The sequence below is a fragment of the Cygnus atratus genome, chromosome 14, assembly GCF_013377495.2.
Source record: "Cygnus atratus isolate AKBS03 ecotype Queensland, Australia chromosome 14, CAtr_DNAZoo_HiC_assembly, whole genome shotgun sequence".
Classification (NCBI taxonomy): domain Eukaryota; kingdom Metazoa; phylum Chordata; class Aves; order Anseriformes; family Anatidae; genus Cygnus; species Cygnus atratus.
This window is the reverse complement of record NC_066375.1, coordinates 15,276,132-15,302,452: the sequence shown is the minus strand read 5'-3', so window position 1 is coordinate 15,302,452 and position 26,321 is coordinate 15,276,132. Positions and strand designations below refer to the sequence as shown.

At 37.2% G+C, this 26,321-nt stretch overlaps 1 protein-coding gene across 3 annotated transcripts in view; it reads right to left on the bottom strand.

The window, feature by feature from the left end:
• Nucleotides 1-26,321, bottom strand: part of SLIT3 (slit guidance ligand 3) — a 508,988-nt gene that overhangs the window by 420,261 nt on the left and 62,406 nt on the right. The gene's annotated exons all lie outside the window — the stretch shown is intronic.

Here is a 26,321-nt window from a genome sequence, read left to right as displayed (position 1 = left end):
AAGAAACCATGCCTTGCCACATTTAGTTCAAGCAGTTGGTGCTCAAACTACTTTATTCAACATAGCACATTGCATCTCACAGCTTTAGATGCCAAAGCCCTGGCAAGTTTTACAGGTTCAGCAATCCTTTGCTAGCTGACTGCTCCAGTCTATCATAGCCTGTTCATGCTTTAGACAAGGGCTTCAGCTCACATATTGACCATTTAATCAAATGATTCATTCAGATATTTCAAACTTGAAAACACAATTTAGAACAGAAGATATAAATGATACTCTTTTGAGGGGAAGGGAGTGTTTCGTGGTTTTAATCTGATATCTCCTCATAGATTCAGAAACATCGTTAATAGCTGCTGGAAAACAGTAGTGTTAGTAAAATGATGGTTTCCATGGAGAACAAAAAAGGTCAAATCGAAATTTATTGAAAAGAATTAAACTCTGCATCAGTCAAGACTGACATACACACTTTTAAAAATAATAAAAACCTGGCATCCATGTTAATTGTTTACATTGCTTATCAGCTGCAACTTGAAGGCAACATCTCAGGTAAAAGCTGTCATGGAAATACATTTTCACTGCAAATGAGAAGTTGGCAAGAAGATAAAGCAGGTGAAAAATAGCTAAAGGAAACAGAGCTACATGTCATGTAATCACAGGGCGAGGTGTGCACGCAGAATTTAATTTCTGTAATTAAATGTCAGATTACAAAAAACAAGAATATAATTAGTTCAGCATAATTTAATGCCATTCAGATGGAACTGGAGCCTTGTGTACTCACCAAACAATTTGTACTGAAACAACACAAGCTGTTCAAACAAATTGACATTTTATTTCCTACTTATAACAGACCTTTATCATCAGATTCCGAGATACAATGTTTATTACGAATACAAAAATCATTGAAAATACTTTGTGAAGGAAGAATATAGAAAATGTCTGAGTGGTTTACCAAAAAAATAATCATGTCAAGATAACACTACAATGTATATCCACTTATTAGGAATTAACAGACCACTTAAAGAGAGCCAACATTGTATGAAAAAAAATAAAAAATAAAAAATAATTCTGAAATTAGTCATTTAATTAGATTACATCACAATGCTCTGCACCGAAATAAGATTTGCGTATCACTGTATATGGGAGTGGAAAGTATAAGGTATATCTGCTGGTCTTGATACTGTTCCAGATAAACCCCTTCTGCATTATTAAACTATCCTATCCTTCAAGCCACTCAAGGACTGAACATATTTAAAATATCTAAGTCTAAAGTATTTCACACCAATACCTGCAATCAATGGGAAGTAAATCTATAAACATCTTTATGTTAACATAATAGTAATTATGATCTTCAAATTTGTTGATACCTTACTCAAGAAAAAAAAAGTCTTCAGGGGCAAGGATTCAGAGAAGTAAACCCCCACACTGAAAACTGAAGATCCATCCCTTTCCAAACAGAAATGAAAATGTAGCTAATTATTGCAAAAGGTGATCAAGTTAGCACTCACTTGGTCCTAACTATACTCAGAACATTTCTGCATCAGAATACATTCCAAAATTTGCATTGATTTTAGTTTAAAAAATAAAATCTTACTCTTCTCACTCAAAGCAAGTATTCCTGCATTTTGTGCATTTACCGCTAATTATGTTCAGAAACTGAATCACATTACTGCCTAGTCTTAATCTCATTTAAGGAAAGATTAACCTTTCTTGACTTTTCACCACAGAATCAACTCTTGAGAATTACATTGTGAAGATGGACATGTGATGTTCATGCATCCTGTGTCGCTAAAGCACAATTCCAATTATTCTCATATCATCTGTATTAGACTATATAAACTATTTACAAGAAAAATTTCCCATATCTCATGATTTTCTAATTAGAAAATATCAAAGGATCTGTCAGAACAGTGTCTAACACATACAATGTTTTTGATTGCAAATCACAAAGGAATTTTTTAAATTTTCCAGTGACGAAAGATGCATAAGCACTGTTGTAGCTAACTAAGAAAGTAAAACCTGGTTAAAATATTGGAACAACAAAAACCACATCTATAAAAATTGAGCAATGCTGACAGTGGACATGGCTTAGCTGAATCAAGAAGAATCCTGTTCCCCTCCAGAATGATATTCCCAAAGGTAACATTTGAAATTAGGCTTTCTATCTGACAAATACTTCAGTCCCACATATATACATATATATATATATTATTTGAATAACCCTCAAAGTTTCTTAAGCTTTCTACTTCAAGATTGAGGGTGTTGATGCTGTTGTTTTGTTTTATTGATATCCACATGGTGGGGAGGGGGGATGAGCATTGGTAGTTTGAAACTGGTTACACCACCATCTTAACGAAAGTGAAGGAATTCTTCCAGAAATGAAACAAGGGTTCACACACAGAAGTCATAGCCTTGAATTTACAAGAAACCTACAATCACTGAAGAGGAGCATTACAAACAGACACCAATGGTCAGGATCTGAAACTGTATACCACCAGCAATATTGCTTGCTCAGATGACTTCATATTACAGGAAGGAACTGGTAAACCACGTACTGTTAATGCACGGGAGTCAGCTTCCTCCTTGTGCACTGAGCTTCTCCTGTAAACCAATTGCTGCAGCAGCACAAAACTATTCATTCTAGCTCTGTAAAATCTGAATTGTGAACAGCAGAGCTATGCAAAAATAATGGTCAAGAGACCTCTTCTTCAGAGCTGCACATAATACTTGCAGGCTGAAGAGGTTAAAATAGATATCCATATGTTTAAAAGTGACTTTGTGATGACCAGTGAAAAATGCCTGAACACACACACGCAAAGTAAAGTAACCATTTGTGTTTTGGACCCTCTCTCTGCCAAATGCTTTCTTAAGCTAATATTGATATTCTAACCACAGCTCAAATTCTCTGAATGAAGTAAATATGCCTTTATAGCGGATTGCTTTTTCTGGACATTTGCCACTCTAGATATTATCCTTCGTTAATGACAGAAATGGGACTAGCCCTTGTCAAGACACTGCTTAAGAACACACATTATGTTTTCTTTCCTTTTTTTTTTTTTTTTTTTAAACACAGGACATGGAAAACATTAACTTATTGAACTATACACAGAAAATACTCATCTACAAATTAAACATTTGAATTTACTTTACGAAAATTACTTCTCATCTCCAGGGATTTTTAAAATTTAATTTTTATTTTAAGTATTTTTCTTACATATCCTTGAGCTTAGACTTCATTTCATCTCTACAGAATTACTAAGAAGCTGATCATGTCAGGTAATTATTTGATGTCATACTTCAGTGAGTGAAACGCATCATGCCACTGATTTTTACAACACTGAATGAAGTGACTTGTTTCTTGTATATTATGAAGCTTTATATCAAGATTACATTAACATTTATAAATAATTTCATTATTTCCTTACCCTAATTTCAAGAATATAGATATGCCCTTCTGCCAACGTCATCCAATTGCTGGGGGCTGGACCAGACCATCTGGGGGTTGAACCTGGATGATCTTTAAAGGTCCCTTCCAACCCAAACCATTCCAGGATTCTATGTTTAGCCTGTATGGTACCCTCATACGCAGGCAGCCTCTGGGATTCTTTCTAGTATCTTACTTCCCAACTCAAATGTTTCCTTTAAAAGCTGACAAATTAAATCTGATTAGCCTATACTATGAATACAACTGGATTAGAAATAAAAGATGCATTGTCCATTTTTGAAAACACAGCTTGTATTCCATTTTCTGTGAACAAGAGTATGCCAGTTTTACTCACTGTACGCAAACTGTGATGCCAACGTAATCATTTCATCTCCAATGATTCGGATTTTAAGAAAACTTTCAAATACAATCAGAACTCCTCTGAAGTGACATCTTAGCAATGCATCAGCAAAGAAATCAAGGAGGTCAGGGCTAGAAGCAAGTCGTGGTGATGCCAAGACAATCACAACAGCTGTTAGTAAAACCTTGAAGGGCCATTTTTCTTCTGTAGCTGTTATTACACATTAACATTAGAATGCCTGAAAATGAGTATCATTTTTTCCTTTGGATAACCCAATACAGTACCTCATATTTAAATTTTATAAGTACTTGAAAGTTAAGGAGTTTGATATTATTACTTTAAAGACGATTTGTAACATGTTTCAGATGTTCTTTTACTCTGTTTATTAGTGTTAGAATTGGCTGACAAAGATATGTCTGAAGTAATTCCTATGGCAAACATTACAAATAACCAGCATCCTGAAGAGCAGACTGAACTCTGGATAGGAGAGTAATTATTCTTGCAGTTCGGCTATGTCTCTGATACAGATGCAAGACTTGCATTCACTCACTTGCATCCATTCTAATTACTCAGTATTCATCTTTTTCTATTTATCTTTTTATTTTTATTTTATTTATCTATTTATTTCATCTTTTTCCATAGGACAGTACCTTTTGAGGAGCACATGTAATACCTGGCAAGAAATCTGTACCATCATGTACTGTACAATACAGCTTAAGAGAGACCAAGGGAGATCTCAGAACTGTCAACATGTTAATAGAACACCTTGTTTTAGGGACAACTTATTCTAGAACAACTGGTATATTGAGGGCCCAGTGTGTAGGTATTCTTAGGTTTCCCAGTTCCAATGCATGTATAAGCAATGCAAAAGGGACATCATATTCCTGCATTCTGTTCACTTACTGTTACCATCTCCTCTTCCCTTTTCTCTCTATCCTCTACTGAGGAAGAAATCACAGAAGTTTCAGTCAGCCATAGAAAAGATAAGAAAAACACATCCTTTTGAAGAATTCCATGACTGCTACAAAGTCTTTTTTTGTGTGTGTGTGGTTTTTTTTAAAGGTTTATATTAGAATAAGTTTATAACGTTCTAAGTAGTTGAGTTCAAGTAAATTGCTAATGGGAATTTGCAGTTGGCAAAATCCACATGCAGAAATTTCACGTCTGTGAGATTCGTTTACAAGAAGTCATACACACTGAATTTCCAGTCAGTTTAAAACCTCATCAAGAATCAGAATCTTTGTTGTTAATTGTGTGACTCTTTGAAAAGGGAGGAGAATAAAGAAAGATAAAACTTAGCAATGCATACATCCTCTCTTGTAGCTCAGAGTTCACTTTGAAAATCTTGTTTTTTTTGGATATTTAAAAACAAACTAGTGCACAGATTCTTAAAAGTGTTCATAAATTGCAGCATCCATAACTATAATAGATGAGAAAAAATATTAGGAACATGTATGCAGCATGGGGCTTAAATGAGAGAGTCATGCAGACTTTATTCTCCATTGTGGGTGTTTTTTGTTGTTTTTAATTTGATTGTTGTAAACAGAACTGGATAAGAGTAGTCACTTTGTAAGTCACTTCTGTTCCTATTGCATTACTTCCAATGATTATTTAAGAACAGCCTTTTGCAAATTACTAAGTCTCATTTCAGAAGGATGGAAATAACCTAAGTCATCTATGTATCTTTTTCTCCTACTCTTTTTGCTCCCCTGTACTCTCACCCATAACCTATAGAGAAGCGACAAAGTTCCTGCTACTTCTGTATTTTCGTTCATTCCATTAGAATTTAAATTTCAAAGATATCAATTGACAGTATTATATTCACAGTACTCTGAGCAAAGAAAAGGATGTTATTGAAATTAGTCATGCACAAGTGCAGAATATCACTTAAATCAGCAAGAAGCTGAGCAATAGTTCGAAACACAGAAATGACTTAAATTCAAGTCCTATTCTGAACATCATTACGTTATCTGCTGTCATAGCAAAGCACCACTTCTGCATATCCAAACTTCCTAAATTTTATGCTGTATTTCTATACTTCATTACCTGAAAAGGCGAGTCTGTATCTTAGAGATCTAAAATATTCAGTCATGACTGATATTAAAAAAAAAAAGATTCGGTTTATCTACAGAGTTAAAACCAACTTTCTGATTTACATGGTAGTTTCAATAAGGATTCTATAAGGCAATGTAACAAAACAAAACAAAAAAGGTAGGATTAACAAATGATTCTATTTCCAAAATGTGGAAAAAAAAATTAATTACAAACAATAACAACAGCCTAATGGCCACTCCTACCTACATCCTTACATTCAAGAATTAGTATCACTGACAGCCAAATTCTCACTGCAAGACGACTTTCAACTCTTACCTGTATATGGATTCCTCTTGGAATTATTGTCAATTCTTGAATTTCACTAATAACTTGTATGAAAAGATGATGTTTCACTATGGCTGAACTAACTCTGCAAAATCTTTTGGAATATCTGAAAATAAATTTTCTGATTGCATTTATAAAACTGTACCTACAGAAACAAAGACAGTTGGCTTCATATAAATATTAAAAACATTTTCAAATGGAAAAATTAGTTATGTTCTATTTAAAATGTATATCTGACTTTACAATTCAGATCTGTCAATACAGAAACAGTTTTTGAAATATTTGCAATACCCTGGCCAAGAAAAGAATAATAATAATAATAATAAAATGGTAACAAACAGTAAATTGAAAAGATATACCCATTACCTGATAATAGTAAATAATGTTTGCTGACGCAGTTATACACTGCAGATTGTTCTTCCCGCACCAGTGATTTATCCAAGGGCAAGGAGGTTTACACATCAATGCTTCAGGTGTTATTTATCCCAAGAACTAATGTACATTGAACACAATCAACTGAAGTGGCTGGTTTTCATTTCATCTTCTCTGAGGTCATACAGAAAGGTCCCCATCTTCTTAATGGGACTTGGATGCATAGCTAAGTGCATCAGCAACTAAAACGCTGGCTAGAATCTGTTAGACAGCAAATAATAAAGTGAATTCCTCTAAGCAAAAAAAAAAAATAAACACAGACATGGGGAGAGGGGAAGGAGGCAGAGGAACTAGCTGTTTATTATAGCAAATTATATAATGAATTATGATGTCCCAAAATTCACCATTAAAACTATGCTTGCCTCCATTTGTGCAGGTAATGCAAGTTTTGAAGATTCAGAGGAAGCCCCAGAATTAGAGCAGTTAAACATACCACAAGTTTGTAACTCTGCTATTAGAAAACAAACAAGCAGACCACTTTTTCCATGAAACCCACTCCATCCTCTCCATGTATTCATTTCATTTGTTAGGAGATTTACAATCTTCTCAAGTCTTGAATGTCAAAAGTCACATGCAGCTTCTCTCCTGCTTGTTATAGAGAAGAGCTGACACTACTAAGCTGGTGCTGTTTCTGCTAATTGATTAAGGAACTTTGCAATTTTCTCACAACTGTGATATACCCATTAAAGTCCAAACAAGCAGCAGGAGAAATCCTCCATAGCAAAGGAGATTTAATTATTTAAATAATAGCACCTCCTGCTGACAACCAAAACAGCTCTTTATTTGGAGAAATTGACTATATCTACGCCAAGAATATTTAGCTTAACAGGTATTAATTTACAAACTCTTTTCAACTACTTTCCTGTTCACCTAATGCATCTTTGAGAATTAAGATCTATTGCATTTGTTGTTTACCTATTCTATATTCTGTTATTTCTCCTATTCAAAACAATGTTTCTGACATTTCTGTAATTTGCAGTTTATAAAAGGCAGAGCATTCTTGACTACATGGTTACAGGTAAGTACCCTGTGGAACAGAAATTAAGCAGGCAGCAGTAGTTACTGCCTGCTATTTGGCAGCCGAAAGTACAACCTCACTGCACCTGATCAGTTACCCTTGTTCTAGCAAATGTGTTAAGATGGAAACATCAGGACAGCTTGTCAAATGCCAAGTCAAGCTTCAAGATTTCCCCCCCACATCCCCTCCAAAATGTAAAGGACAGGAACAAAACAGATCCTGTCCTTAAGCAGACTCTGGAGCACACAGAAACAATGTGAGCACCACATGACCACCCAAACAAATAACTCTGTGTTTGTATTTGGGAAAGATTTGTATGAAGTCAAAAGGTGGCAGAAGTGGGAGCTTTTGTACAAGAGAGGAAGATGCATGGAACTAACAGCTTCTAAGAAATACTCTAGGCCCTACTATTTTTTTCTATTATCAGCAAAAGTTTACGCATCTTCACACACAAAATAATTACATTTCATCAGACAATTCTGTCCTAAGGTTACCATTATCACTGATTTGCTCTAAGCTGCTAAATTAATGTCCTGTGATGAGGCAGTTTTTCAATTAGAACTTGTCAATCTGTAGACAAAAGTAAGGCCAATTTAGCAGTTACAGAGAATTAGTTTTTAACATAATTTGTACTTCAAAAGGAAAGTATGTAGAATATTTATTCTTCTAAATTCTCAGATAGTTAATACAGACAGATGTAACAGATGGCTTCCTGCCTAAATAAGTACAGAAAGCTGGTTGGGTTATTTGGCTAACAGGATTTTTAAAAACCCAGAAGAAAAACATACGTAGGTTTCCAACTGCAAGTATTCAGAATATTTACAATACATGGCTCCACGTCTCTAGTCACCTTTCAGAAATGGTCATTAACTTACCGTGCTCCACTTTACCCCTGGATGCCACTATTTAACACTCATCTCTGCACTTTGCTGGCTTTGAACACTAGTCATTTTTCTGCACAACTGTAAGCACTTGTTCTACACTTAATAGGACAAGCTAATTTATCCTCATTGTTCAGCTTACACAGGTTTCATTGCCTATAGGCACTTGCAGAAATATTTTTTATTTTATACAGCTTGTATACTTTTACTGGAATAATTACAATTTTAATTTTAGTTCAAGTACAATTGATTAGCTATTTAAAAAGGGCATAAAACAGAAGTGAGAGTCACTGATAGCTTGCATAGACAACACCAGTTCTTATCTGTCCCTCTCATACTTCTGCAAACAAGAAAGATGAAGAACCAGGCTTTAAAGTCTGTCTGCTTTTGGGGATAAGTAAAAACAGACAACTGTATGCTCTTTTCTATTTCAAGACCAGATGAAGCTTTCTGCATCACAAGTTCACTTATAGTACAAATCCATTCTGAGGTATGAGGTAAACCTGATGAGCAGTCTTCCATCTAAAATGACTAAGCATAAGACAGTTGTAACCCCATCTCCTTCTTATGTTTGCTTTACTTGTCTCTCCGTTATGTCTTTTTGCAGCAAGCTAACAGTTAATTTTGTCACTGCAGTCTGCATCTAAAACTGCAGTTATTTCCAACATATTCTTCTGTTGGATGCAGTTACAGTAAAAACACATTTGAAAAAAGAAAAATCAGACAAAGCAAGTAACATTCTATATAGAATCTTCAGTAGAGATCTATATATATTCTGTAGAATTAATGTAGCATATACATGTTATACACATATGAAGGAAAAGGGTAATTTTAAGTGGCTACAGATTACCTCAAAATTGAGCAGTTAAAATAAAAGTTGCAAACCCCCCAAGCAAGAAGCGAGATACTACAGTAACAAATGTTAGCAGTAGACCACCGTACAGCCACCTGGAGGAGTTCAAAGTACTATGGTCTGTACGGTGTGGATGCAAGTATAGCATGTTTGGCTCAAAAAGTGAGTCTAACTTGCAATAATATATGTTTATAAAAACATGGAAAGCACGACTGTAAAATGAACTTGTTTTTAAACCAAGCATGCTTTTTCTTTTGTTGTTTAACTTACGCTCTATTGTACTTGAATTGTATGCATCCTACTGCAAGAAATGTACCCCATAAAGACCAAGATGACTTTGAACTCCTGCCTGAAGACAAATGTGATTTTCAAAGAATAAAACGTTTAAAACAAATTAACATAAGAGTTAGCAGGCTACATCAATAAAATCAAACCTAGAATTAATAGAGAGGCTACTCTATTTCCCAATACCAGCTGAACAACCTTATTAAAAATGTATTTCAGACCTTTCCTACAGAAACCAGATCACTTGATGCAATTTAATATTATTCTGTTCAGTTCTTTGCAAGTGCTTATTATTGTTACTAAATTCCCTGCTTCTCTGAAAACAAGACTAAAACCTTAAGTACTTTTCACCACGAGGCCTAAGTAATGCTTTACATCAAAGGAAGATTCAAATGTAGTCCGCTGAAAATTCCTGCCTGGATCAGTACAGTCTGATTCACTCTCTAGCCCAGGTGCCACTCAATATTTAATTCACACGTATATTTTCTATGTTCAGTTTATGTCTTGTTATAAAAGCATGCAGACTTCTCTCTGAATTCAACGCTCACAGTCCTCATTCTTGGGAGAGGTTTTAATCACCAGAGAGAAAGCTCTGCTTAGAACATCTTGGAAAAGCTTAAAGCCATCTGAGTGCTAAATTCTCCTGATTTTGTCTGTCAAAGTCTTCCCTGAACTTTTATGAGCACCTTGGAGTAAAGCTCCATCTGTTTCATGGTGGATCAAAAGCTCGAGTGAGTCAGCAGAGCATGCTTAAATACCATAAGGGCAACTGCATCCTGAGCTGCATCACCAGAGGTGAGGCCAGCAGGGGAAGGAGGGGATTGTGCCCCTCTGCTCTGCTCTCGTGAGCCCCCACCTGCAGTGCTGCATCCAGGGCTGGGGCCCACAGCACAAGGACGTGGGGCTGTTAGAGCAGGTCCAGAGGTGGCCACAAAGATGATCAAAGGGCTGGAGCAGCTCTCCTGTGGAGATGGGCTGAGAGAGCTGGGATTGTTCAAGCCTGGAGAACAGAAGGCTCTGGGAAGACCTTATTTCAGCTTTTCAGTACGTAAAGGGGACTTATAAAAGAGATGGAGAAAAACTTTTTACGTGAGCAGGTAACGATAGAACAAGGGGGAACAGTTTAAAATTAAAAGAGGAGAGATTTAGATGAGAAGTGAGGAGGAAATTCTTCACTCAGAGGCACTGGCACAGGCTATCCAGAGAAGCTGTGGATGCCCCATCCCTGGAGGTATTCAAGGTCAGGCTGGACGGGGCCCAGGGCAACCATGGAAGTGTCCCTGCCCATGGTAGGGGGTTGGTATGAATTAATCTTTAAGGTTCTTTCCAACCTAAGCCATTCTAGGAGTACGAACTCTACCAGAAGCACTTGAACTAACTACCATTCTGGCTGTAACCTGCATGACCAACACCTGACATTCTTGTTGAATACAGCCACTGAAAACCAGTACGACTACCTTGTAGTTCACGATATACAGGTGTGGGCAAATGCACTTAGATATGAAAGCCACATAGTTTACTGCTTACCATTGGCTCACCCTGTGTGTGGGCTGGCTTCACTTGGCTGGCAGCTCAGATTTGTCAACCTTAGCTGCCCTGCTGTAGTAACAGTGCAGAAACCATACACAGCAATCAAAACAATTATGCCCTAAAGAATAAGGTGAAAAACCAAACAGCAACAAACCAGTCCCAGAAAAAAAAAATCAAAAGAAGGTTAGAAAATAATTAAAGGTATGAAAAATATATCTATTTTGTTTAAAGAAGCACACTCAATTCCTTGTCTAACAATTTAATTTGTCCAGAACTTTAGAAAAACATCCCAGTGCATACCACAGTCATCCTTACTTGGGTCTCCATGCTCGTTCAACAGTCCTGTTCCACTAATATCAAAATGGAAGCTGACTCTAGCTACTCTCTTTTTAAGACCCTTCTATAATGTTGTTGGTTTGTGGTTTGTTTTTTTTTTGGTTTTGTTTGGTTTGGAGGTGGGGGTTGTGGAATCATCTTCTTTTCATCTAACAGTGCTTATGTGCGTCCTTGAAGCTCTACACACAAAGAAGTTCCCATGGTTTGCAGCAGCAGCAGCTGCTATTGAAAATTATTTATCTTTATCACATCTGATGTGGAAGTAGATAATGAACTGCAAGAAGATCTGCAGTTCTGGAAATATATGCAGCATTAGAAATTCTGTGTATTTGGAATGAATATACCATAGAACTGCAGGGTTTCCATGAAGAGTCTCCAACATGCACACACAACAAGCCTCCTGAGAAGACAGCCTGGGCAGTACTGCATGGCATAGCTGCAATTACCTCAAGGTAGCTATGCTGAAGATTTAAGTGGAACACTCTCTGTTTCCTGTAGGTCTAGCTCTGAGCCTAGCATGCAGTTTCATTAAAGGTGCAATTTATAGCCTATCTCCCTCTGTGAACAACAGTCTCTCCTTCCGATTCTTCCTTTTTAAATTTTCCATTGGTTTCGAGCCATTTTCACATCAAATAGTTCCTAAAGCACACCTCTCCCTCTAGCAACTGAATTTCAGTAATCTCATTACTTTGAAGACATTAATCTGAAAGTTCAGTCTCACTTAAAAAAGGCAGCCAATAGTAAAAACGTGCATGCTTTGCTGTTGGTAAAACATGATCTGATTGCAGACAACACGAGCCTTACACATCAGGATTCAAGAGAGTTCTTTATGGATATGTTGCTGGAACATTAGCTTCTGCACTTCCAGTATGTTAGTTGCCAGAAAACAGACCACACAGATCACAAAATGCAATTGGACAGAGTTTAATAACTGCACTACATTTTGACAGAGACAATAAGTTACCATATTTATGCATTTGCTTTGTGAATTGTTTTGTGCTGTTAAGCTGGTGCCAAATACGTGTCTGCTGCATACATCTTCTCATTCCTCCTAAATACCTTCAGGGATTCTGAGAACTAAGTCATCTCCAAAACATGCACATGAGTATTTTACATATGGAGGTCTTCAAAGACAGAAGATTTCCTATCATATTCTTCGCACAACTTTCAGGAGTTGTATGTTTCCTTTTCTCATCTGAGTTGATGACAGGGTACATGCCAGTTTCTCCAGGCACAGAAATAAAAAAATAAAGCGCTCCCACACTATTAACTCAGCTATTATAGACCTAACTCTTCTTCCTATGTGAGATCAAAATATTCCAAACACTGTAAAAACAGTGTAATTAAAAACATACTTCAAAGTCATTATGTGCCAATCATGGTATTCATACATTTAAACTATAAATCTCTTCCACACATCTGGGTATTTTTAGGCTTTCATCTTGTTTTAAGAATGCAGAAAACTTGGAGCTATTACTATATATTTCCAGGTGGCTCTGTTACCTCCCTACCCTTTGAAGGCTGGCTTGCAGTTCCTACCTGTTCTTCCCTTCACCTCCCAAACATTTGCCAGAAGCACCAGTATGTTCTGTCATTGGTATAAAACGCAGACTCCAGTATCATGTGGCTAGGTCTTGTGGTGACCTCTTAGTCCCTCCACAAAGATACTAAGATACCTCCTGAACATCTCTCAGATCCTGCTACACACCACTCTATGCAAACACAGTCTGCAGTGGAGAATGCTGCTGAGAGCACAGAACAGATCTGTCTTTTATGCTTACCAATTTAACTCATCCTTTAGGAAAGAGACATGCCCGAATCCAAGTAAGGGAAAGTCACCTTCAAAGCAGAGAGACATGTCACTACAGCTGAACAGCTTTATTTCTCTGCAGCTGCAGACCATCCGAAAATATTTCTTAGTTTAAAAATTCTCCTTTTTGAAATAGATTTTACAAGAGAATTTCAACCTTTAACAAAGCCGCCTTGGCCAAACTACTACTACACTGCTGCCATTACTTCATCCCAACCCTGCAAAAAACATAGAATAAAGATCAACATGGATTTAGTCAGAATACTTTTTATATGTTACTTACATTATGTTTTTGCTTTTTTTTTTTTCCCCAAGCAACGCAAGTATAAAAGTATTATTACTGTGTAGACTTTTCAAGGATATCCTCCAGCAAAGTGCTTCCTGCTTCATGAAAGCAGGTGTTCAGCATTCTCTTGTTTAAAAGTGGGGCTGTGGCAAACAAATTGTGAGCTTCCACAGCAGGTATCAAACTCAGTGTAGCAAGTCAGGTACGGTACTGCAGCTTCCCATCGCTCCATACAGAGAAGCGGGGAGGGACTGCTCCATGCAGGGAAGAACTCCAAGATCTAAACACTTTGCACAGAAGCCTACAAACCCCTGCTAATTTAAAGTATTATTCCTGAAACAGTAAGAGCTCTGCAATTACTAAATGAATAGGCTGGATAGATTAATTCATACAAACAGATTAATACAACAAAACTACCAATTGGTAAAATGGCAAGGGCTTGCTTTCAGGTTAGGTTTTCTATAACTTTCACATGAGTAAAGAATGTGGAATTACATGTACTGAAATATACAAGTTGAAATGTGTAAGGAAATGAAAAATCAGGAAGATCAACTGGAAATATCATTAGTATTGTGAGGGGAGGAAGCAAGAAATAAATAAAAGCAGTCCAGCCAAAAGAAAATAAATCCCAGTGCTATGTAAGGCCCAGTGCACAGGCTCTCTGTGCAGTTAGATAGCTATGTCTTTCAGTTGCAGTTCTGGCTTAACCAGCCCTCACCATTTCAACTGCCCCTGCCTTGGCTGTGATGGTAGAAGCGCACATGTACTTGAACAGGAACAATACTGGATGACTTAAGAGCTCACCCAGGTAAAAGGGCATTTTTTATTTCTTGAATTTATTTTTTACCCCAGTCAATTCCCTCCAGTTGTCATGCTGAGGAGCAAGTTCCATCACCAGATACTGGCATCACAGCACCCAGTACACAGCCACTGATATACCGCATAACACAGCAGGCTCACTGAGAATAAGGGCAGCATGAACCTTGGCATTTACACTACAATTTCAGATAGCAAAGAACACCAGCCAGTCCAGAGCTCTGCATCACTTTAGGATTGCTCAACAGAAAGGACCCACATGTCATCATTTTTCAGGAAAGTGATCCAGAAAGGGCCTAACTCAGACTGGGGGCTCTTACGGTGAAACAGGCTGGTACAATTAATCTAACCTACAGCCTGCTACCAGAGTAATTCAGAAGCATCAGAGAAGCGGCGTGTTTTGATTGTAGCAAGGACCTGGCTGCAGGATCTCCTCTTAGAGACCAGTAACACAACCCCACTCTACTTGTGATTTGCAAAAGAGCTGTGCCAAGGCACTGGGCCCTGTGGGCTGCGAAGCAACCACACACGTGCAAAACAAAATGCCTCTTTACTTAACTGATGTGAATGAATAAAGAGGTTGGACTTGGAAAACTTCAACTTGAGTACACTCACAAATCACATCCACAAGCAGGTCTGACTAATACAGCCAGTAGATTGCACAAAAGATTGCTTCACAGGAGGGGGAAAAAAAAGGTTAAAAAAACATTAAAAAAGGTATTTTAGTGTATTGACATATTCACTTTTCTATTTTGTTTTTACCTAGTTATAGCCTGTGCCCATGCAATATACTGTTTTGATATGTCAAAATATATTTTTTCCTTCTGCCCTCAACATGCCACATTTCTTTTACTTTATGATTCAGAAAAAAAAATTTAAACCGTATCAGAATCACTTGCACATGAAAGCTCCCCTTGCTGTAGGTAAATTCTATAAAGCAGCAATCAAGACAAATCCATGGGAGAATTCTTTTAATGTGAAGAAAATGAAGCTGAGTAGTAACTAACTTTTCAGATTTCCTCTATGTCTTGAGTATTTAAATACACTTATTCAAGTCCCTATTTGTCCCTGCACATTGTTTGGGATGCGTACATTCACAGCATTAAACTGGTAGTATGCTTGATACCAAAAAAGAAAAGCACACCGAAGTATGGCAACAATTGGATAGCCCGGCAGCGTTTTGCCCTCCTGAACCCTGGCAATGACCCAGAGGATTTGCACTCTACTGCTAATCTCAAGTCTGGCTGTGGCCATTTCCCATGACATTGCTGAAATTCTCCAAAACTCGCCGAGCCATGCTGAAACTATTTGCTGTATCCTCAGGCTGTCAGTCACAGCATCCACAGGCCAGACCCTCTGCTGCAGCTCAGCCTCCTACAGCCCGCAGCAGCCCGGCTGTGAACCCTCACACTTCTTGTTGACCCCAATGAGAAGTTAAAACTCCCTCGGGGAAGCAGCTCCTTCTGCAGAGCTGCTTCTCAAACAGCAACATCACAGCAGAAGCAGCAGGTGCTCCTATCCGATGCACGTTCTAAAAGGAAATCACTGATTTAATACTGAAGATTAAATATGAAAAATATACTATTGGTTCACACACTTCGATTGTATTTTTATATCTCTATCTCAAGTCAATAAACTAAAGGCCTGTTTCTGTTCTGCATGCTGGCTGCTGCTCCAGGCTCACCTAACACACATTCTCTTCAGCAGTGTATAATAATAGCTCTGATTTATCTTATTCTTCCCTATTAGTATCAGGAAGCATGGCAAAGACAATCCAATTTCCAATCTGTCCATGTCTTTCTATTACACTGCAAAAAGTCAGCAGAACTAGTAGCTTTGAAGAAAATGTCAACAAAAATGAATGTCAGTTAGAGCACTCATTCATGTTGGACCATTTTAAGTTCACAAAGTTCAGCCAAGAAATTCTGTGACTTTCAAGGCAAGGCACAGCTAAACCCTGTTTCCTGTCTATATACCAAGAGAGTATTTAAGCACTGTATAAAATTAAGATTTACAACTAATGAAAAAACATCTGTACTTCAGGAACAGGAATGGTAAGAAATTAATCTTTTAAAAAATTTACTTATTTTTCAAAAATTTAAGACAATTCAAAGTGTCTGATTTTCTAAATGTTCTCATTAAAAAACAGAAAAAGCAAATCTGAAGCTTGTGAAAGTTTTCATTAAAAACTCCAAGCATCTCAGCAGTTAGCTATTTATGTAACATCCCCAAAATACAATCATTCCAAAATGAATGGTGACATTATTGTAATATTTTTAAAAAATCCACAGTAGTGTGCATATTTATAATGTGCTTTGGCTGTTGCACTACACACTGTTTTCATTAGGAACTACATTTTCTTGAGCAAGTCAGAAAGTCCATACTAAGAAATCCTTCTTAAGAGCGACTCAATCAGTGCAATATCAGTGATGAAAACAAGTAACTACTAAGTCAATATTTTACTGGCATACGTGAAACCATCAAAGATGTTTGGCCATCTTTAAAACAAACAAACAAACTCTTAGCACCAGTACACACACAGTCGCTCAATTAAAAATATCCTCCAGTTCTTCAGCAGCTAAAAGTTCCAATCACAACACTGAGTCTTGCTCACCACATTCATAATTTCTTTGTCCCTCTCCATGCCTGATAATTAGTATTTGCCTACATGACTTCAAAAATCTGTCTGAGCCACTCATCTGTCACTGGTAGTTTATGAAAAAAGATTTTCCACGTAAGACTTCTGTTTTCACAAGCTCTGACATAGGGTAGTGAGAAATGCTGAGCAGAACAATGTGCAGATTTACAGTAGATGGACTGTGCAGACACCTAAATCAAATTCAGTGCAATGACATGTAACCTAATAAACACGTATAAATGCACCTCTGCACAATGGCAGCCTTCAGGTCCCAGTTAGTCTTTGTAACTACGGATATTTAGAACGTGGACTGCAGGCTGTGAGAAACAACAACATATATGACAATTTTTTTTTAATGGTCTCTTAGTAAAAGTTTCAAAAGTTTCACAGTGTCACCACTTACTGCTATTTCTGATTTCAGGTATTTAAGTAATGCATGCTTACATGTTAGCTTACAGCATGACCCACATGTGTGGAACTGCAGTAAATCAGCAGGTACTACCCCAGAGCAGTAATCACGCAAATTTGCACTACAGGGAGCCTCCTATGCAGAAACCCAGTGGGCCTGGCTCCTGCTAGCTATTATTTAGTTTGAAGACACCAGAACAGCAAAACTGGAATAAAACCTCTGCTGTAAGAGCTTCCTACGACTGTCTCTTCCACGCTGCCAGAAAGCGCAGAGATCCCTCAGCCTCCCTCTTCTTCCCTCCCCTCAGAGTTTTATGTCCAGGCACAAGTGAACTAAAAGCAACCAATTACTTGATACCAGCATAAAATCATGAGGAGGGGCGTTAAAAAATAATTTTAAAAAACTTCAATTCCCAAAAGTAGTTTCTAGCCGTATTTTTATTAAGTGATGATAGTTGACAATAAGCCAGAATAAATTTCCTGGTTTTTTATTCACATACTGAAGAGCACTGAGAATAACTCAAAGGAAAGAAAGGCATTGCACCTCAAAAGTGGTTTCTACATTTTCCCTTAAGAATTATAAAAGTATGACCCTATGAGCTGCGTTGACTCTGCAATGCAAGTAAACAAGTTCCTTCGTTAGCATGTTAAGTGATACTTAAATATAATATTTCCATTAAGCATCATAGCTACATGCTTAAAACTGGAATGCACAGAATCATGAAAAAGAGTTGCTTGATAAAATAAAGACTCCAGGAATTATTTGGAACACCTTCAAAGTAACCAAATAAGGAGCAATATAAGAATTAAAGGTAATTATTATCTGGAATTATTTAATATAAAATTGGCATTGTCTCAAGGTTCTAAAATAAGCAACATTTATTTTCTATAGTTAGCACCTCAAGTACTGACTAAAAACATTGCCCTAAGTTCCAATCCATGCCTTTAACAGAAACATAAAGTTCTGTTACAGGGACATACAAGGAGAAGGCAAAAATTTTGTCAATGCAGTAGACCAGTTCAAATGTCTTTTTTTTTTTTAATTAAACAAAACAAATCACACACATGCCCTGAAGAAAAGCCAAGTAACACAGTGCTCAACCATCTCAACCATTAACCATTATTCTTTGTTGGGAGGAAACTCAAACTGACTTCATCTTCTAATACTTCTTATATATATATATATATACACACACACACACACGCGTGCACACGCATAAAGAACATCATTTCAGATGTTCTTTTCTTCAAAGATATGTCTTCCTAAAATTCAAGTGGTTCTAGCATTTACATAGTTAACAGTTACTTCACGCATTACCTATTATTGACATACCAGTCTAAGCAATATACCCCATTTCTGTGCTGGCTATGTGAAAACTCCAAACTCATTAGTTAATCTGCATGTCAGAACAAAATGTTAGGATTTTGGAATATGTTAGATGATTTTATACACACACAGCTCCGATATATACTCCCAGAACTTGAGGGGGAGAAAAGGCAATACTTGCTGGAAAAAAAAAAAAAGTTTTGATGTACACATCTAAGTCAAAGTAACTCAGTGATTGTGGCGAAAAATATGTATCACAGGAAACACACAGGAAAATTAAACTGGGCAAACGTAGTTCCAACATATTCAAGTATTCAGAAATGATGCATATCAAATAACAATGTCATGCATCATCTTTAAATATCTTCTCTTTGGCAAGACAAATCTTTCTATCACTTGCTCAGTTATTTATTTTTTTCCCTTGGTCTCTATTTAAAGTTGCTTGATGTGTAAAACAATCTACCTTAATTGCAGAACCTAAACCCAACAAAATGAAAATAACAGAATATTCTCTCACATATATGATTATGAAATTCATACTTTCTATCACAGAAGAGAAATCTACAGTGATTGAAAATATTACAGTTAAAGATAGGTATACCCCTCCCCAAAATCCACCATCCAAAAAACAAATGCAACAATAAATCTGAAAGAAGGTTAGAAAAAGAAAACGAAATCCACAATTCTCAAAACACACAGACACACTGGAAATAATGTGCATATCTCCAAAACACCAAAGAATACATGCTTATATTTTTAAATAAACCCATACAGTAAAAAAGAATAAAGATTCAGCAGTTGCCTCCACAGGGTCACACCAGCTCTGCCACTCCACCATCCCATTTTATATATTGCTTGGGCCCATCTTTCACTTCACTTACCAATTCCACTTCTGACATGAGCTCAACTTTGGAGAAGCTTAAACCATGCCTGACTTTCAGCATACATTCCAGTCAACTTTATCTTAAAGTCTTTTTTAATCATTCTTTTAAAATAGCTGGGAATTTTATGGAATTGAAACAGATTGCTGACACGATAATACAATTACATTAGAGGCCATTTGGAAATAAGTTTAAAAATTAAATCAAATTCAACAGATGGATAATCAGAATTAGAACAAGTGCATTTCTATAGTTGCAACCTGCAGCAAAGGTAGAATCATTTAAATTCAAAAGCTACGTTCTTTGATACTGCAAGATTCAGACCAATTTGCCCTTCTTCCAAATTTTAACCATTCAACACTTGCACAAAAACACCACAGAGCAGAGATGAAAATCTTGGCAGATTCAGAAATATGTGTGTGTAGAAATATTGAAACTATTCTACTTTCAATAATGAAAATCTTATGTTATTAGAAAAACTCTATACTCGCATTATTGATATAGCCATGATTGCCATGTGGCCAAAAAATTAAAGTGGGCTGGTCGCTAACTCGCAGCTGTCATCATTGCTGCAGCACCCACAAGAGGCTACAAATTGTATGAACAGTACTGACCATAGCACATGTCCCAAATAGCATCTTTGTGGGGATCTCATGACTCATCCTCCTGTACAATGTAGGAAAACATGGGTCCTCCAGTGAATAAAAAAAAAAAAAAAGAAAAAAAAGATGGAAGCCCTCTCTGGAAAGGCTTATGGGAAGGAAACCTCCAAGGCCAAGAGGACGTTTGTTATTTTATTTTCTAGAATAGACAAGGAAGCAACTATAAGTACATACTAATCTTATCAAGACCTACTATGCAAGTCATTCTGCTTTCACAAGGCGGTTTTAAGTAAAGAAGAATTGGGTCACATTCAGGAAAGGGATGGAACAAGTAAGTTTCTTCCACAATGAGTTGTAACAACATGGAAAGTAAAAACACTCGACACCAAGGCACACCTACTTCTGAATAGGATACTAAAGTCAACATTACAAGCAGATCTGAACAGCACGATCTAGGGCAGCAAACAGATAAAAATGATTTGCTTTAGCAGCAGCTCCTCAAACTTTGCTAACTTTCAAATTTTGTGGGAGTTGAGAACCTTCATCCCACACTCAAGCAAGATACTGGTGATAAGCACAATCTTGCACCTCTTAGGCACAGCATCTTCCAGCACCCACAAAAATCCTGTCTACTACATCTAATCTTTTATACGGAATCATAAAAATATAGAAAAAGAAAAAGGAAAAAATGCATAATCTAGTATCTGATCCACAAGAAGTGCCAAACCTTAAACCAGCTAAAAGCTTCCAAACTGTTGCATTAACTACTGCAAGTAATATATTTAACCACATAACAGCTCAGGTTGTAGAGGTCCTGTGGAGGCCATCTGGTTCAAATTCCCACTCAAAGCATGGCCAGCCTCAGTCAGATGAGGTTACGATGCTCCATTCTTCCCTAAGTGACAAGAAGAAAACCAGAAGAGTCTCTTTCTTCTGTAGAAAAGGACAAATGACCTTGACAACATAATACTAAATATGATACCCCAAAAGTGAGACACATTAGTTGGGGAAAAAAATGAAAAAAATCCCCACATAACCTGTACAGAGGAAACCAGTTGAAACAGGTGAAATGGTGGAAAGTTACTCTAACTTTAGTTTCTAAGTTATTTACTCAACTTTAGTTTCTCAAGTATCTAACTGTTGCATAATTCAAAAAGTGCAGTTTAAAGTTACACAGAAAAAGTGTCACTGGGTATCCAACTCCGCGGAAATTCAGCGTAGACATCAATACCTCCAGCATCTGTAGCATATATCTAGCATTTAATATCCACTGATAACTGAAGGAGCTTGTTTCAGTATGAGTATCTGAAACTTCAACTCTGAAGTTGAAAAGAAAATCTAGCTCATGCTTTTTTTTCAATTTCCTTTTTAAAATAATATTATTATTTTGCAAAGTTTGACATCAGATCCAATGTCTTTTGTAAGCCACTACTATCCACAGACCAATCTCACGATGGGTTCTCTGTACACATACACAATGAAATTGGATCATCTAATTAAATAGGAGCCACAATAAGTTGCAGCTGCAAGAGAGTGAGGTAGTCCTCATTTCTAAAAAGTAGTAATGCCATTTGGGAAAAAAACTAATAAGCAGTGAAGGAAAATAATTCCTTTCAAGCAACTGAAATACCAGTTTTGAAGATAAAACAGTGAAAACCCCAAGGCCAATAAAAAAGCAACATAAATTGTTTTCTTTTGAAGTTCACCACCAACTGGCTCAAGTGGCATGCTGCATTCCCCAGGCTTATGGGAAATTTGCTTGCTCTCACGTCAGGAACAATGCCACTATTGCTGTGGTCCCTCTGGAGCATGTGGTCCCTATTGATGCCTATGAAGTACACTTTATCAAAATACTTGACAAATGTTGCCTTAAAAGTCAAAACTAAGCAGACTAACTGAGCAATGGTAGTCTAATTCTGTCCTCATTACATGAAGGACTGATAGAAATAGCAACACTGTACCAAGCACTTCCCACTACCATAGCTAATAGAAGAAAACACAACAAAATGCGTGGAGCTTCAGTAGATAACTCCGTTAGGTGAGTCACTGCCTTCTGGAGCAATACCCTTGCTCAGGTGAGGATGTGCCACCACATCTTCTGTGTATCAAATTGACAGACAGACATGCTTTATGGCAGCTAATCTTATCACATTGCAAAATCCTGGGACTGGTCTTTCAAGTGTAGTCTTTTGCAGCAATAGAAATACTTCATATAGCAGAAGAAATATCAGGCCTCTAGAGTAAAGGAAGGCAAGTTAAGTGAAGTACCTCCTACTGACCAACAAGTACCCAAATAGACTAAGCCCAAAATACACTAAGATCAGACATCAGAACAGCTGCCAGTTCTGCAGAAAAAGCTCGGGTGCTAACAGAAACTAAGCACAAGGTTAAGTCAACTCTGCTCCCAGGAAAGGAATGTCAAGTATGGGATTAATCAAGCAATTTTTGGGAAAGAGCGGAACAGAAAAGTGTGAATACAAGTGAATCAAGGAAAAAAGCAAATATTCTATTCATAGTACTTTCAAAGATATGGTTACTGTGTGCATGCACATCAGTCATAGAAAAATCAGCCCGGCTCTTGGAGACTGATAATGTTCTAGTCCACTCAGCGACCTTCTGCACTTGCAGTGGTACAGGAACCGTGCTGCAAGCAGGACTGGCACAGTGATATTATCAGAACTGACAAAATAATGAGTTCTCTTCACATGACTGTATGATAGGGCACAAGATTATACACTCCACACAAGACACTAAGTATGGAAAAATAAAATTTGGATGCTGTGATATTGGCTACCTTAGTTTTCAACATTTTCTCCATACACAGTTCAGTAAAAACTGTCATTGCATTTTTCATGTAAGCCACTCCAAAATATAACTTAACATCCCTCCATATAACAATAGCAATTAAGTAAATCCTTATCAGCTGTTTCCTAAAAAAACCCACAACTTCTCATGGATGTGTCTGTCCCTATTAGCAGCCCATCAGCAAGTTTTAAAAAAGCAAATCAAAAGATGTGTATTTAATTCCAAAAATGCTTAATGACATTTCTGAATAGTATTTGCATTTTTATTGTAAAAATCTCAAACTTCAACAGTGGAATTACTGTATCTTTGAATTATCTACTTTTCAAAGCATTATATAAGAAGAAACATGCTAAAAAAACAGCTCTTAGAATCTTTTTACACAAGGTGTCATAAGCCTTGGCTTTCAGTATGTTACAGGGAGCTAAGAAATAAGAGCAGCTCTAAAGCACACCTTGTATCACATCCTCCTCTTAGTCATAAGACTGAAAAGTTAATAAACCTCCCTTGCTGATCTATTTCTGTAGTAATATAACATTGCATGACTTGCACAGGTTATTTAAATTTTGTTTCATAAATAGTTGCTACTCTTACAAATTTTACAACGGCAGACTACACTTGGGACATAAAACCACCCCAGTCCTGATCCCATCCCTCCCAGCACAGCTCCACGCTGACCCTTGTGAAGGGCAGCATCACGCAGACACATGCCTCAGGCTCCAATCCCATCGTTTCTCTCAGCTGACAGAGATTTGAATTACAATGATATCCTGGAACATTTATGATTTTATTTCAAATGCAACCATGGTGCATTTACAAGGTATAGCAGTATTCATTTTGATGACCTCTAAGTGTCTGAAATACTTTAAATAGGCATGGCCTATTGCTCCCACATTGAAACATATTGAAAAGTTCCAGAAAGCCTGACTTAAGCTTCCTATTGTACACATTACAGCTTTCTAGAATGAAATCAAATGAGAATTAAAACAAGGAAGCGTTTCGTCTTGCATCATTTTACCCACAATAACCTTTACACTCAGGGCCCTCTGAATACACAATGAATCTCTGCAGACAAAGCTGCATTCTGCTGCTGCAAAACAGCAAACAGTAGAGGTGGGTGCCAGAAAGCCAGTGATGGAAAATGGCCTTTCATTTTTGAAGTCACTGATTAAAATCCAGACTTGCTGTGCAAGAAGAATAGAACCCTCTCTTTGCCACCTCAACAATGACTGCATCACCTGCTTCTACTATCCCTATGCACACTAAAACTAACTCTCATTATTTGCAAAGTATGTCCAGAGCATTTCAAAGGACTTTACAAGACACTGGATATAAATTCATCTTGAACCTCAGGATGACAACCTATTATGGCAAGCAATGCAAATATTTACATTATCACTATTATATTTTTCCCTGTTAAGCAGATGAGATGTCTGTGCTTCAAGTCACCCATTCAATCTGTTCCTACATTCACCTCACTTATGGAAATAGCCTCAAATACAAAAATAATGTTAAGCACTCCTATTCAAATCTCCTGTTAACCAACAAAGCTGTAACTATTCTGCACTTTCTCCTAGTTGCAATCATGAAAATTTAAAAGGAAATTTGCAACTGCTCATTTAAACTATGGGCAGGAACCACTAGCAGAGCATTCAGCAAAATGCTTTTCAGCTGCTCTCAATGTAAAATCAATAGGGAAAGCACTAAAGATATTCATACATGAATTAACTAAAAGGAAATTTTTAAACAAGAGAATCAATGTCCCTATAGCAGTTAATTATGTGCAAGGACACCACAATGTGCTGACATTTGCAGACTAACTCTAGTAAAGGGACCAAAACAACAAGTTAACAAAGCAAATGCAGTAAATCTGACTGCAACAAACTTCCTCCAGCATACAGTCAGACCAACATGGTTAGTCAACTTCTGGAAAAGAAGTGGCCTACAAACCATCAGGTCAGAATACCTGCAGAAATAATATACTTGCAGATAGGACCTAACTGTTCTCTGACCACCCAGCAACCTCCACAGCTATTCAATCCCCTTGAATTGAGCAAAGCCACCTATGACTTCAACAGAGGCACCCACTCTGACAACTGCCTCCCCAAGCTTACCCCTACTTCAAAGCAAGCTACACTTGAACTGGTGTTAACAAGAGCAAAAGACTGAAGTTCCAAACGTTAATGTAAGAAAATGGTAAGCCAATATGCCCACACACAACTACTGTATGTCAAGAACTCTGCAATAGCTGTTAGTCATGTGAAACCATCATAACAAGAAGCTGAGTCACTGTGCTTTCCCCCCAGTTCTAACTTGTCACTCCAAAACCAGAAGCTGAAGCCTGTTAAAAAGAATGCATTTCAAAATTGGCAGAGCATACACGACCACCTTCACAAACCATGTCTCCATCTACCCAGGTGATGAGTAACCAAGGAGTTCTGATCGAGCTGTCTTTGTAGCAACTCACACAAAAGCAGCAAAACAGTCTGTTTCACCAACAGCTCTTAAAAAGAGTTTATCAATATGAATTCCCATCTATCATTTTCGCGTGAAATTACTGCAAGACAACACCTCTGACACCGCTTATAAAAGGGCCTTGTAATACTAATTAGCTGAGCAGGATACAGAAATCGTAAATTTCCCCATTTTACAAATCATGCAGGATATTCACCCAGATCAACTCAATGCAGTCGGTGCATCTACAAAGCTTTAGAAGTGATGGAACTTGCTTTCCTGCACTGATCACATTTTGGTCTCTACCACTTGACAAAGAAGCCATACTCCGAGAGATGCACTGAGTAAGAAAGTGGAATAATACACTGGATGAAAAGCAGGGGAAAAAAAAAAAGAAGAAGAAATAGCTGAATTAACAGACTGATTTTGCTATTTTTCTCAGAAACTCCTCTAACAAGCCTATTTCCATGGTTGCAGGATTCATTTCACTCATGACACAGAAATTGAAACTTAGGGATCTCTCTTTAAAAACAAAATCTAGTTATCCACAAAGTTTGATCATTTCACATTAAAATGTGAACACAAGCACCCTCTTCATCTGCTTAAAAAAACATATATCCAATATACATATTTTGGCACTAATCACTTCTATGATATTCCATGCAACTGCATATCTATAAAGCCAGTGGATATTTTCACATGAGATTTCATAAAGACTTAATGCTTGCTCCTCTCCGCCCTGTCAGGAAGACACTCTTCCTTACACCCTGTGCTACAATCTGCCTTCTTGAGACATTCAATCCC